The sequence below is a fragment of the Perca fluviatilis genome, chromosome 3, assembly GCF_010015445.1.
Source record: "Perca fluviatilis chromosome 3, GENO_Pfluv_1.0, whole genome shotgun sequence".
Taxonomy (NCBI): Eukaryota; Metazoa; Chordata; class Actinopteri; order Perciformes; family Percidae; genus Perca; species Perca fluviatilis.
The window spans coordinates 15833671-15846655 of NC_053114.1; the positions used below are offsets into that span (position 1 = coordinate 15833671).

General features: G+C 40.9%; 1 long non-coding RNA gene across 3 annotated transcripts in view; it reads right to left on the reverse strand.

The window, feature by feature from the left end:
* Positions 1-12985, reverse strand: part of LOC120555431 — a 30090-nt gene that overhangs the window by 15061 nt on the left and 2044 nt on the right. For all 3 annotated transcript variants that reach the window (XR_005638713.1, XR_005638712.1, XR_005638714.1), the window contains exon 2: positions 11294-11390. This is a non-coding gene — a long non-coding RNA (uncharacterized LOC120555431). The remainder of the gene's footprint in view (positions 1-11293; positions 11391-12985) is intronic.

Here is a 12985-nt window from a genome sequence, read left to right on the forward strand (position 1 = left end):
TTCAATATCGATTTTTAGGCTCAAGGTTCGATTCAAAAAATCGATTTTCGATTCGAAAACGATTCTCGATTCAAAAAACCATTCACAGTATGTAAATGTAGCTACTTTTCCCATGTGATTGCAGTAGACATACAATTAAAAAATATGAATCGATTTTTGGAATTCTATGAATCGATTTTGAATCGGTGAGCTTGAATCGCGATACGAATGTGAATCGATTTTTTTGCACACCCCGAACTACTGTCAACCGAACTGCAGCAGCGAGTCTCATCAAACTCTGGCAGAAAGGAATACTAGCCCACAGGCTAACAAGCTACCAAGCACCGAGTCTACTGTCTGACTCTGGTACATGAACCGATCTGGCTAAGGAGTTGTCGAGGGCAGTGAGTAGTTGAGTCAATTCAAGTATACAGGTTTGTAGTCAACGGTCTCAGCAGCGAGCGCATACAGCTACGGTAAGCCACGAAAGGGAAATCTGTTAGTCAGACTATGTGTAATCAGTTATTACAGGGAACAAAAACTGTCGCAATGCACAAACAGGCATGTGAATATTGTATAGAGAGAGACTTGAAAACATATCCTTTAACTGTAAGCAACCATCACACAGTTGACACGCCTGTCACATGCATGCCCCTGTGTCACGTCACCTGAACGTGACAACAGCCAGCAATTGATCCCAGCAGAAGAAAAACAGCCTGACCCAGGCTGGCAGGACTTTTTCAATTATTCACTGGCCCTCACCTTTGCCCTGAGGCTGTTCAAGTTGTTCAATTGTTGCACTCTAAATACCTTCTCACTCGCTGTATTCATGAATAAAAAAAAAAAAAACATGAAGAAAGGCTCGATGTGATCCACCTCCACACTTATCAGAATTCACTTCACGAAGTGTGAAACCTTACCGGTGGCTCTCTCTCTGAGCAGCAGGCGTCAGGAGCCTCTCGCTCTCAGTCCTGATCAAGGTAAATGAGTTTAGATTATGCACTGCTTCTAGTCTCGCCTCGCACCAACACATTTTGTTGATCATTTTCTTACAGAATGGAAAGGATTTACTATAACAGTGTAAAAATAAAAATTCTATAAAAAAGTATTCACACTATCTGATTGGCTTTGTTGTTTCGGTTTCTCCCTGAGTTAAGTATCATCATCATCTTCATCATCTTAATGCTACAACATACACTGATGTTTTAGATAACAGTTTGTGAAGACCCTTTCCCGTTACAACATGACAATGCTCCCGTGCACAAAGCCAGGTCCATAAAGTTTAATAATGATTTTTAAGGGCCCCTGGGTAGCTCACCTGGTAGAGTGGGCTCCCATATATAGGTTTACTCCTCGATGCAGCGGCCGCAGGTTCGACTCCGACCTGTGGCCCTTTTCTGCATGTCATTCCCCCTCTCTCTCTCCCCCTTTCAAGTCTAAGCTGTCCTATCCAAATAAATTCCTAAAAATGCCCAAAAAATAATCTAAAAAAATCATGATTTTAAGAGTTTGGTGTGGAAGAACTTGACTGGCCTGCACAGAGCTCTGACCTAAACCCCATCCAACACCTTTAAGAAGAACTGGATCACCGGCAGCGAGCCAGGTCTTATTGCCCGACATCAGTGCTCGACCTCACTGATGCTCTTATGGCTGAATAAGAGCAAATCCCTGCAGCCAGGTTCCAAGGTCTTGCGGAAAGCCAGAAACCAGAGGAGTGGAGGCTGTTGCAGCAGCAGATTAACGCCCATGTGTAATGAGATGCTCATAAAGTTTGGATGTCCAACTACTTCTGGCCATGTAGTGTACTCCTGAGTACATTATAAGTGGCATACTGCATGCAAGACTTATGCAACAAAGTCACTGATAATATCAAATGCATCACAGCACATGTTTGAGTGCTAAAATAAAGACTCATATCACTGCTGCAGACCAGCTACTGCAGCATTTGTGTTACTCACCATGACTGCTTTTAAAAACAAAAATGCCTTTTCACTGTAATATAATCATTCAACTGTGCAGACATCGCTGTTCTGCATCCATATCACCAAGGAAAACATGTCCCCCCCCCGATGCTTCATATCTTGCCGTTTCAAAGGTTTCTGTCTATATGACTCGACGTCCTCTTTTTTTCCTGGAGTTTCAAGCTCTATTTATCAGCTTTCCCAAGACTGGTGGCCATGTAGGCACTTGTGTTCAGAAAAACATTTTTTTATGTAACCCTGCTGCTGTAAGACTTTGATGTGCCGAGGTTGAAAATCATGCACGCAATCTGTAAGTCACAGAAGATTGTTTTTGTTGTGCTATCTGCCTCTCTCCAAACCTAATGCTGCTTTCCTCTTTCAGATGTTATCTCCGGTTGTGTTAAGCTGCAACCAAGTGGTTATTGGAGGTCATTTTAACTTAACTGCTGGGTTTTGTGTGTCTTCATTTTTTTAAATTCTGAGTGAGCGAGTCAGAAATCTCAGTAGAAGCCACTTCAGCCTTTGATTTTACTTTTACTCGGAGTTCAAGTCTCCCTGGTCTTGCTGTCGAGGACATTTCGAGGTCTCCGATCCCCGATTCGCATTTCAGACTTTTCTAAGATGACATGTGGTCAACCTTTGAAGAGCTGCTACTTTGATCCATCACTCCAACTTCAGTTAACCAACTTTATAGAACTAACTTTAATCAGTATTAAAGTATTTGCAGCATTCTGCTCAACTGTAATTATGAAACAGAATATGACTTATTTTTACTTATTTGATTTTTGAAATCCAGACTTGTACAGAATTGATTCAACAATTCCTGACATTGTAGCAAATGTTAGCATGCTAATACAATAAACTAAGATGTTGAACATGGTCGACTACCTACTAAACATTAGCATGTTAGCATTTAGCTTTAAGCACCGTTGTGCCTACAGCTTCGGACACACTGACTTGAGCCCTGCAGGGTTATTTTTAAAACGCCTTTTAAACACCAGTCCGTCAACGCAGCGAAGTGCCAACACGGGGTTCCAGCTAAACAATGCAGGGACGAACGCAACACAACGTCATCAGGAAAGCCGTAGCGTTGGCCAATCACAGACATGCAAGAGCACATTCCTGGTACATTACCACGTGGTCTGGATCAACGGAAGTACATTTCCAGGGTAAAGCCTGACATCGGCCGTGTGATAGTGTGAAAAATGTTTACCTGATGAGCAGGTGGCACCTTGTATGGAAGCCTCGGCCACCAGTGTGTGAACGGTGAATGGTGGCTGTACTATGTAAAAGCGCTTTGAGTAGTCGTCAAGATTGGAAAAGCGCTATATAAATGCAGTCCATTTACAACGCAAACCCGTATAACGCAGCCAGAAGAAAATACTGTTCAATGATTTTTGCACTTCTTTTCACCAAATCCTATCCTTTGCCTATTGCCTGATCAACAGTATGGCTGTTTGTTAAACACGGTCACTGTCCTGCTCTACCAGTGGAACCCTTCCATGCCCTCACAATGAATCAGCCAACACGGTAATGTGGTGTCTAACAAAACGAGAGTTCAGTGTTTAAAATCTTTAACCCAATTATCAAATACAGCAGTAAAACAACCGTGACAGGAAGTATTGTGTTTAAATCTATTCTGAATGTGCTCACAGAGAAGTGGGGTTTATTGGATGACTGGCTTGAAATGTCGGTTTACGCTGCAGTAGTCCTGCCTACCTGCCTGCGTGGACTCTGCATGGAATGCAATCTCACAGGGCTCAGATAGCGCCACCGATCAATACTACAAGAGAGGAGGAGTGAAATAAAATATATCATATAAATTTCTTACTGGGTTACTGGCGTGACAGTATTTTGCTTACATGAGTAAAATTAATTTTCCCAGGCTGCTGGGGAGAGAGAGATGTGAAAACAATATAGTATGAGTGTGTGAGTGGGCTTTTGTAGGGGGATATCGCATCTCATAAAAATCTGGGACAGAAATGGTATGGAGGTTGGGGAAGGAAGGGGTGGCCTGGTGATATATGTTCAACTCCTTTTATATGACTCAGCAAACCAGTTTCATTCAGTAAAAGGACAGTATTTTATTCTGCAACCATCTTATGAGAGGAAGCGGTTTCTTTCTTAGGCAGTAAAACATAATTCAGATGGTCGAGTTCATCCAGTGTGCTCATAATTTAACACAAAGCTTAAATGTCTACTTTTGTAATGGGAGTCTGGTTCAGCTTGTTCCGAGTGGAAAAATCACATTAGAGTCTATTTTAATGTGGAAAAACTGACCAGGGCCTTTGCTCAAATTTCACATATTTCTTTATAAGACACACATAATAACAATGGCGCCTTAGTAAATAAATGAATAACTGAAATATGATAAACTCCTCGCCATTCCTTTCCCGATTAAAAAAAAAAAGAATCCCCCTTACTATTTTTTTGAACGGTCAAGATGGTTTGTCTTGGCTCAGTGCTCCATGCAGCAAGAAGAAAAATCGACAGTTGAAGCAAAATTTGCGGCCTCCCAAAGTATCAGAAATACTTTGAAATCCCACTTTGAGTCAATGCAGTTCCAGTTTATTTTAAGATAAGTAGAGATCTAAAGAGTTCTGTCTAAGTAGCAAAACACATGATAAGCTATAAATTGTAGTTCGAGGTTGCTAATCAGGAAAGGAAGCGTATGTTTAAATATAGCATTTTTTTACGATAGGTAAAAATAGGCTGCACTCATGCATTTATAATTACTGTGTAAAACCCTTGAAGAAGTTGTTGTGGGTTATTCCATGGGGGCTGACAGAGGATTAGTTGGTGCGAACAACTTCTGTTTTTCTGACTTTCGTCATGACTTATGGCACAAAGTGTTGTCTTGACAACCAGGTTTGACATCAGCAAAGTCAAGCCGACAGCCCTCGTTAAAGTTTACGTTACATTTGGCCACCCACCAACTATGCTTGTGGTCAGGTTCCCTGGACTCAGCAGCCTTTGTTATAGCATTGTAATCTTAGTTATCCCTAAACTCGCATCAAAGACAAACTTCCATGCACCCTCTAAAACACACCAAAAGGGGACTAACGTCCTGTCAGAGCAGCTGGATTCTGTATTCCTGTTGGAAACAAAGATCTAAACAGGCATTCGTCTGAAAATGTAAAGCTAAGGTGACATTGAAAACACAAGTTGATGTGATTCACTGCTTTGAGCTTCATGCATACCGTACATATTGTACATATTTTACGCATCTGTGGGGAAAAATGTTACTATTAGCTGTGCATGCACACAACATTTTTCAAAGTATCCCTTTGAAGAGATAACTTTGAGAATTATCCTGGTTGCTCTGCACATAAATTCCCTTAACCGGCAACAGAACATCCTCTTTGCTGCTTCTGTATTCATATGGATTTACATGCATATGGAGCGATGGGAAAGGGAACAGTGAACCTTTGTTGAGAGGGCTGGTGTTGATGCTCTAATGAATGGCTGTCTCATCCCTGAGATGCAGTTTGTGACTGTGACTTGCAGCCTGTGGCTGACACATTGGGGTGACACAATGAGACAAGGCTTGTGGAAAGACGGGAGAGCGGAGAACCCAGATAAAGCTGCTCCGCTGAGCTGCCAGCAGGGGGTCTTTGAGTTGTCTCCAGGAGAAGGGCGGAGGGAGAATTTTGGGAGCCAGAGCTCAGAGTAAACAGTATCTGCTGAAAAACAACAACAACAACAACAACCATACTCCCTCATCAAGTGGCTTTATTGAAATGCAAACCCTCACTCCTTCAGTTCCTCACGAAAAGCCCAGTGATTAAAAGCTAAATACATTATATGCACCATTACTCTACCTAAATTACACGTTTAAACATACAACATCATGTAATTAGGCATTATTAGTGTCATCGTGCAATATGGGTTGAGTGTAGTGAAGCTAGGCAGATTAATTACATGAAACAGCACCTCAAAGACACATTGGATTTGAGGCGTGTCTCTCTCTCTCTCTATGTTCTAATCCATCTATTGCTGCTCTAAATCCCAAACACTGGTTTGTGTCAAACCAAGTGGAATTGTAAAAGGGCAACCACTGGAGTGAAAGTAGCGAGACAATGTCAAGTCGAATGATTCGGAGAGTCATTGTGAAATCTTAAAAAGTAAATAAGGTAAAAGCAGCCATACCGTACACCCTAGTTCACAATTTCAGGGACACAATCAACCTTAAATTAAATATTACACTGGTGACCAGACAAGTAAACGTTTCATTGTCCTTGAGGCCATTTTACTGGTACACTTCACTACACTTTCATTGATTTACCAAAGGAACATTTTGGGAAATACACATCCGCTTTCTTGCCGAGGGCTAGATGAGAAGATCAACGCCACTTTCATGTCCGTACAGTAAATATAAGGCTACGGCAGACTGTCCTCCCCCCAAAAAAACGCCCAAATAGGTCGTTTATGCAAGCAGCTTAATACCAGCCATATTTACGTTTACTTTGGCAGCGACCTCCACTAACCGTTATGTGACGTAGTGGAAAGAGTGCGAAGTCCACATAGGAATGGGTCAAACAAAAACAGCACTCTGACCGAGGAGAATGCTGTTCGTGTCCAGTGTGAAACCAAAAGTCAATGTTGACTTATTTGATCTTACGTACTTTAGTTAACTTGGAAGTTCAGTTTTGTACGCAACTACGTGGGTGGTAGTAGAGCGTAGGAACAAATGACCTACGTGGTTCAATGGGTTGGGGGGGCCACAGCCAGTGGCCTGTTAGCGTAGCTTAGCATACAGAGTTGAAACAGGGGGAAAACAGCTAGCCTGGCTCTGTTCAAAAGGTAGGAAAAACTGCCAACAAGCACCTCTAAAAAGGTGTATTCGCATTATGGTATAAAACTGCTTTTGCTTGCGACACCTCTATTATCATGTATGTGGAGTGGAGTCTGCGGTGGTTTCCTGGCAACCTCTCAGTGACACCACGACTCCAGTGCATTAATGAGAGTGGTATCATCTTCTTCATCATGATCTTTAAAATGTCTATAAATGCAGTATCAGGCCTATTTACTATTTGGGCTGATCCTTTCCTTTGAAGCTGTTATAACAGTAAAATCAGGTCAGATCTCCCGGCTCCGCTCACACAAGTACAACAAGTACAACACCAACACAGTATTTCACTGAGATAGAAATATTCTGCCACATCTTCTATACTGCATGACTATAAACAATATATTGTTTTTAAAGTCTCAGCACTGAGGTCTCATTTCACTTGTTGGCTCAGACTCTTCCCGGTTCTTTACAGCCTGCCATATCTCCACCAGCACAGCTGAGAGAAGAAGAAGCACTCCACTGGGAATTTTTTTTTTCCTTCTTCTTACTGCAACTGTTTGTTGTCCCTGATCACAGACGTGATGCATGCATCCAGAGGAGGCAAAGCAATTCAGCCGGCACCATAAACATGTCTTATTGGAAGGAATAACAGCCACCTAAATTTGGCCACCAATCAGGGAGTGTTTTTCATGAAGTCCAAAAACCCAAACATGCTTGATTCAGTGGGTTTAATCATCTATTGATCATGAATTTGCAGAGATGAAGTGGGGTGTAACAAATAAAGTCTTGATTTGCTGTGCTGTGCTAATAGGTGTTGATAACAGCCAAAGGCTTTCTATGCCTCCTTAATAAAACAGATTTACGTCCCCTGCTGCGTTGAAGTCTCCAATCAGGCACAACACAAGCCCTAGTTACTGTGGAACAGGACTGAAGGTTACAGTGAGCGGTCATGAATGAATCAAACCGCCTCAGAGATACTAAAGAGTTTAGATTCTGGACCTTGACGTGGTCTGTAGACAGGGAAGCAGAAAGACAGAATACAGGTGATAGCTCTTCTCAGTCAAAGTAGTCCTCTTAGAAATATGCTGCCATATGTAGTGAAGTCTATACAACATTTAAAGCTGCGTTCATTTATTTTGCCACTTGGTAACAGAAATCCACAGGCATCATTCAATGGGTTTATCAGAGCTTTTTCGCTGAAAACAGCTGCCTGCTACAGCTTGAAATGACGGTGACGAAAATGAACCAAAACAGTCAAGTTTGGGGGCATTAAAAACAAAAAACAACAAGCGGAAAGAGGCTAAATTACTCCATAGAGCTGAGAGTGCTCTACATCTCTCTTCAGGTTTATCACTACAAGCATCCCCTTTCACATTACACTTAGTAATTCAACCCACTGTTCATATAGACATATTGATTAGCGCAGCTATAAAAAGAGAGTGCTATTTTTCTTTTATCCCCAGTCCCGGGTTTTCCTTTAGGTACGGTTGACAAGACGCATATTGAAAATATAAAACATATTCAGGCATAAATAAATACAGAAATGAAGCTGACCAGGGATGCCTTGTGTTGAAAGGTGCAGTAGGTAAGCCTTATAAAACTAACTAACTTTCTGTCATATTTGCTGAAACTGACCCTATGTTCCAATAGAACTACATGAAGCGGGTCATTTAAAAAAAAAATCTGGCTCCTCTGGCACCACATACAGCCTGTAGTGCGATTTGCAAAAACCAACCGCTCCCTGTTCAGATGCACCAATCAGGGCCAGGGGGAGGGTGTCTAACTGTGTGTCAATCACTGCTCATGCACACGCATTCATTCTCCCTTGTGGGGGGATGGGCTTAGGAGACGGTTTTGGGCTTTAGCAGAAAGGGGGGAGGGACTGAGAAGTTGTCGATGTTCAAATTTTTTGGCTAAGTCCTGGATCTTCACAATCCTACCTACAGCACCTTTAAAGCCATGACTTATTAATGGCTCATAAGAAAAATGTTAATTTCAGCCTCTGGTCACAGTAATTTACAGATGATAAAAAAGATACATCTCATCTTTGGTTACTGCCTGCACTCTGCAGAGGGTTTAAAGGTCTGTCGTATCATCTGATCTGTAGCTTTTCACCTGCCAAGTCAAGTCAATTTTATACGTGGTAATGTCATATATAGAAATGCCAAACTATCATACATGCTGAGGTAACCAACAGCACAAAACAAGCAAACATAGGATTTGCTGTGGACTAAATTTCCCATTTTCAGTCACCCCCAATGTTGATAGGTTTGTCATTGGATTTTTTCCTTTTTTTCCCCAGGATGCATTGCACATGGTAGCTTATAAGATAATGCTGGCTTTATTCTATATATTTTTGTTGCTGTAAATAAATCCCACAAATAGAGGAAAACCAACTGGAAGGAATTAGATGGATTGTAAGCTTAAAGTAGTGATAATAAAAAAAAAATCGAATGAATTAGTTCCTCTCTTATTACTTTCCAACTTTCCTGTCTATGTTACTGTGTCCAAACCAACATATGAACTGAAGTAACTAAAAACAGGTCATATACACTTTCATTAGAAAAAAAGGCTAAACATGTTACTCAAACAGGAGTAAATATTTTGTTGAGGATTACTTTCAGTGGATTGATATACATTTGGTGCATTAGTGAGTATTTACAGTAGGCTTTGACTCAAAATAAACAACAGTGACCATGTTCGTGGTAATGAAAGCTTATGTCTTCCAGTGCAACAGTGGGGCTCACTAATGTTTTTAATAGTTTTGGGACAACAACAGAGCTCTATGGCACAGAGGAATAAGATATATCAGGCTTTGGCTGCACATACAACACTTGTTTGCAGGATCAGTTCATTGGTTGGTTTGGATCCGTTTACAATTAGAAGAATATAAAATATCAACAGACTAAAGTAGCCTATATGCTTTATCAGAACTGCTTATCAGATGGTCGAAACCTCCCTCCATACCTTTCCGAAGTTAGGATTAGTGAACCAATAATATTGATCATTTTACCAAAAATAACAATCTCACACCCACTACATGCCGTGATTGGCCAGCTGTGTGGAGGTGAGAAAGGTTTGAAGATTCAAACTTCTCCATGTAGCGCTCTCTTTTCATTCTTGACTTCCAGGAGGGAGTTTGAAAATGTGCAACGTTATCACCGTCCATATTTTGCGTCTTCCCCCCATAGTTTTTCACTCCTTCGGAACAACTAAAAACATTTGATTTCTGACAAGATCATACAATACGACATACGAACTATGCTTTTTTAACAACTTGTTTAAATAAATAATGCCTTTCAGCCAATGAGAGCTGAAATGTGTCAATTTAAGGGCTCCATTCGTAGAAAAGCAAAATTATATTTGATTTCACCATGTGTACAGGAAACAAAGACTCTGTAAAACATCAAGTTGAAATGCATTAATTCTAAACCAGGTTTATATCTGACACAGCACATTACTTACATGCTGTGCTGAGGTTTCTTCAGGCTTAAGAACCACATGTGAACCCCCGTGGGGAACTGCATGCAGGCTGCATAAATAGGTTGATACAAACATATTTTAACGGCGGTAGTATTACTCAAAATCAGTTCAGTCTTTAAATAGAATTGATGGGGCTCATTATTGAACCCTCAGTTTCTTACATTAAGATGCCAATGGTGCCGGATAAAAATTTGTAAATCGATTTGCGAGAAATGTTTGATTTATTACAATCCCCACGGTGGTTTATATTAGACAGGTGCAAAACAGGCAGACCATGGGCGATTTTAGACCCTTTTTAGGGGGGCTCAACTCCATTTTGAAATTACTGATTTAGCAGGGGGGGGTTAACACCCCTCACATTCTCATTAGGGGCTGAGCCCCCCTAAAGGTTTGATCCTAGAATAGCCCCTGGGGCAGACTCAGCTTCATTCAGGTTAGTTTCATAAATCAAACTCATGTACAAACTGAAAAATTATCTTAAGATACCATTAAAGATTCATTAGAGTCAGCGGCGTAGTCTACGTGATACCCAGGTATACGCAGTATACCCACTAAGAAAGCTCCAGGATTTCTATATAACCACTTAAAAATGCCCAATGAAACGCAACAACATACTTTCCATTATATGTTTGATATATTTTGAATTGTCATCTGGGTTTTTCTTCTTCACATAGGCTAAATAAAGGTATTTCCACCGCAAATTGGTGCATAAAAGTGTATCCGAATACAGGAAATGAAGTCGTAGATGCTCAAAACTTCCCTGGGGGAGGACACCCAGACCCCCCACTATGATACGGCTTCCCCCTCCCCCAAAGGCAGATTCTGGCCATTATAAATATACAGTACAGTATACCCGCTACAATACATTAGACTACACCACTGATTAGAGTGTCCAATTTCTATAAATGAGGGTCACGGTAATTTCTGCAGATCATATCAGCTTTCAGAACATGAAATCAGTGCACACAATTAAAGGCTGAATACTCCTCCTGAGATGTTGATAAATCATTTTGCGTTCAGTCTAACATGCGGACAGAATCACTTAAAGAGAGACTTTAAAGATATCAGAGATGCTTACGATAATGGAGTAGCAGCAACGCGAACGTCTGCTTCACTGCTGTCACCTTGCTCACCTCTGGCACTGCAACCTGCTGTTATTCTCCCCAGCGCTGACTCTGTTGGATGTTAACATAATCAGGATGGATCAACATCAGGTTAATGCAAAGCCTGCTCTACCTTTCTGGAAGGAGGGCCTTCTTCTGATGCAGGCAGCATCAACTTTTTTTTCTTCCAATAATTGTAATATGTTTAATTTAGATGCTATCTGATCTAGCGTTGTGGTTATGATGTCAGGCGAGTGCAGTGGTGGAAGAAGTATTCAGATCCTTTACTTAAAGTGATGGTTCGGAGTAATTTCACCCTAGGGTCCTTTGCACCATGACCTCGAGCCAAACACCCCCCCAGAAGCTTTTTTCACCTGGGTCTAACATTGGGAGAGTTAGCGTAGAGTAGCGTTAGCTGCTGAATAGCTTAAGCGCAGAGGCTAATGGATCAAAGTGTCTCTTAACATTACCCACTAATAATGCCGAAATGATACCAAAGGTCTACACTAGTATATATAGGTTATGCACTCATAAAACGATGGATTGTAAAGTTTGTAAATTACCAGAAGGTTATGTAAATAACACTTGCCTGCTGGCTTCTGCTCTCTGCTGTTGTTGTTGCTGCTGTAAGACGAGTGCTTAGGGACATCTACAAATTACAACACCGAAAAGAGATGCAACAAAAATATTTTTTAATTTAACTTATTTTTTAAAGTAAGTGCTGTAGTATAACTAGCAGGAGACAAGTAATAATTGAGGTAAGTTTGGAGACATTACCTTATTTAATCATTAAATTAATAAATATTTTTGTTGCATCTCTTTTCGGTGTTGTAATTTGTAGATGTCCCTAAGCACTCTTACTGCCCGGTAGTAACAGCAGCAGCAGCAGCAGAGAGCAGAAGCCAGCAGGCAAGTGTTATTTACATAAACTTCTGGTGTACTTACAAACTTTACAATCCATCGTTTTATGAGAGCATAACCTATTTGTACTACTGTAGACGTTTGGTATCATTTCGGGACTATTAGTGGGGTAATGTTAAGAGCACCGGATCCATTAGCCTCTGCGCTAAGCTATTCAGCTGATAACGCTACTCTACGCTAACGCTCCCAATGTTCGACCCAGGTGAAAAAAGCTTCTGGGGGGGTGTTTGGCTCAAGATCATGGTGCAAAGGACCCTAGGGTGAAATTACTCCGAACCATCACTTTAAGTAAACGTACTAATGCCACACTGTAAAAATACTTTGTTACAAGTAAAAGTCCTGCATTGAAAATGCTACTTAAGTAAAATTATGTAAGTATCATCAGGAAAATGGACTTAAAGCGCCCATATTATGCTCATTTTCAGGTTCATAACTGTATTTTAAGGTTGTACCAGAATAGGTTTACATGGTTTCATTTTCAAAAAACACCATATTTTTGTTGTACTGCACAGCTCTCTCTCACTGCTGCAGATCCTCTTTTCACCTGGTTTCTGTTTTAGCTACAGAGTGAGACCTCTTTTCATCTTCTTCTTCTGTACTATCTTTGATTGCACTCGCACCAGAGACACAAAAGAACACCCCAAATCCCAGAAAAAGTGATTTTTTCATAATATGGGCACTTTAAAGTCAAAGTAATCAATGCAGAAAAATCCTCACATTTTAGAAACGGGAAAACGATCCAAACA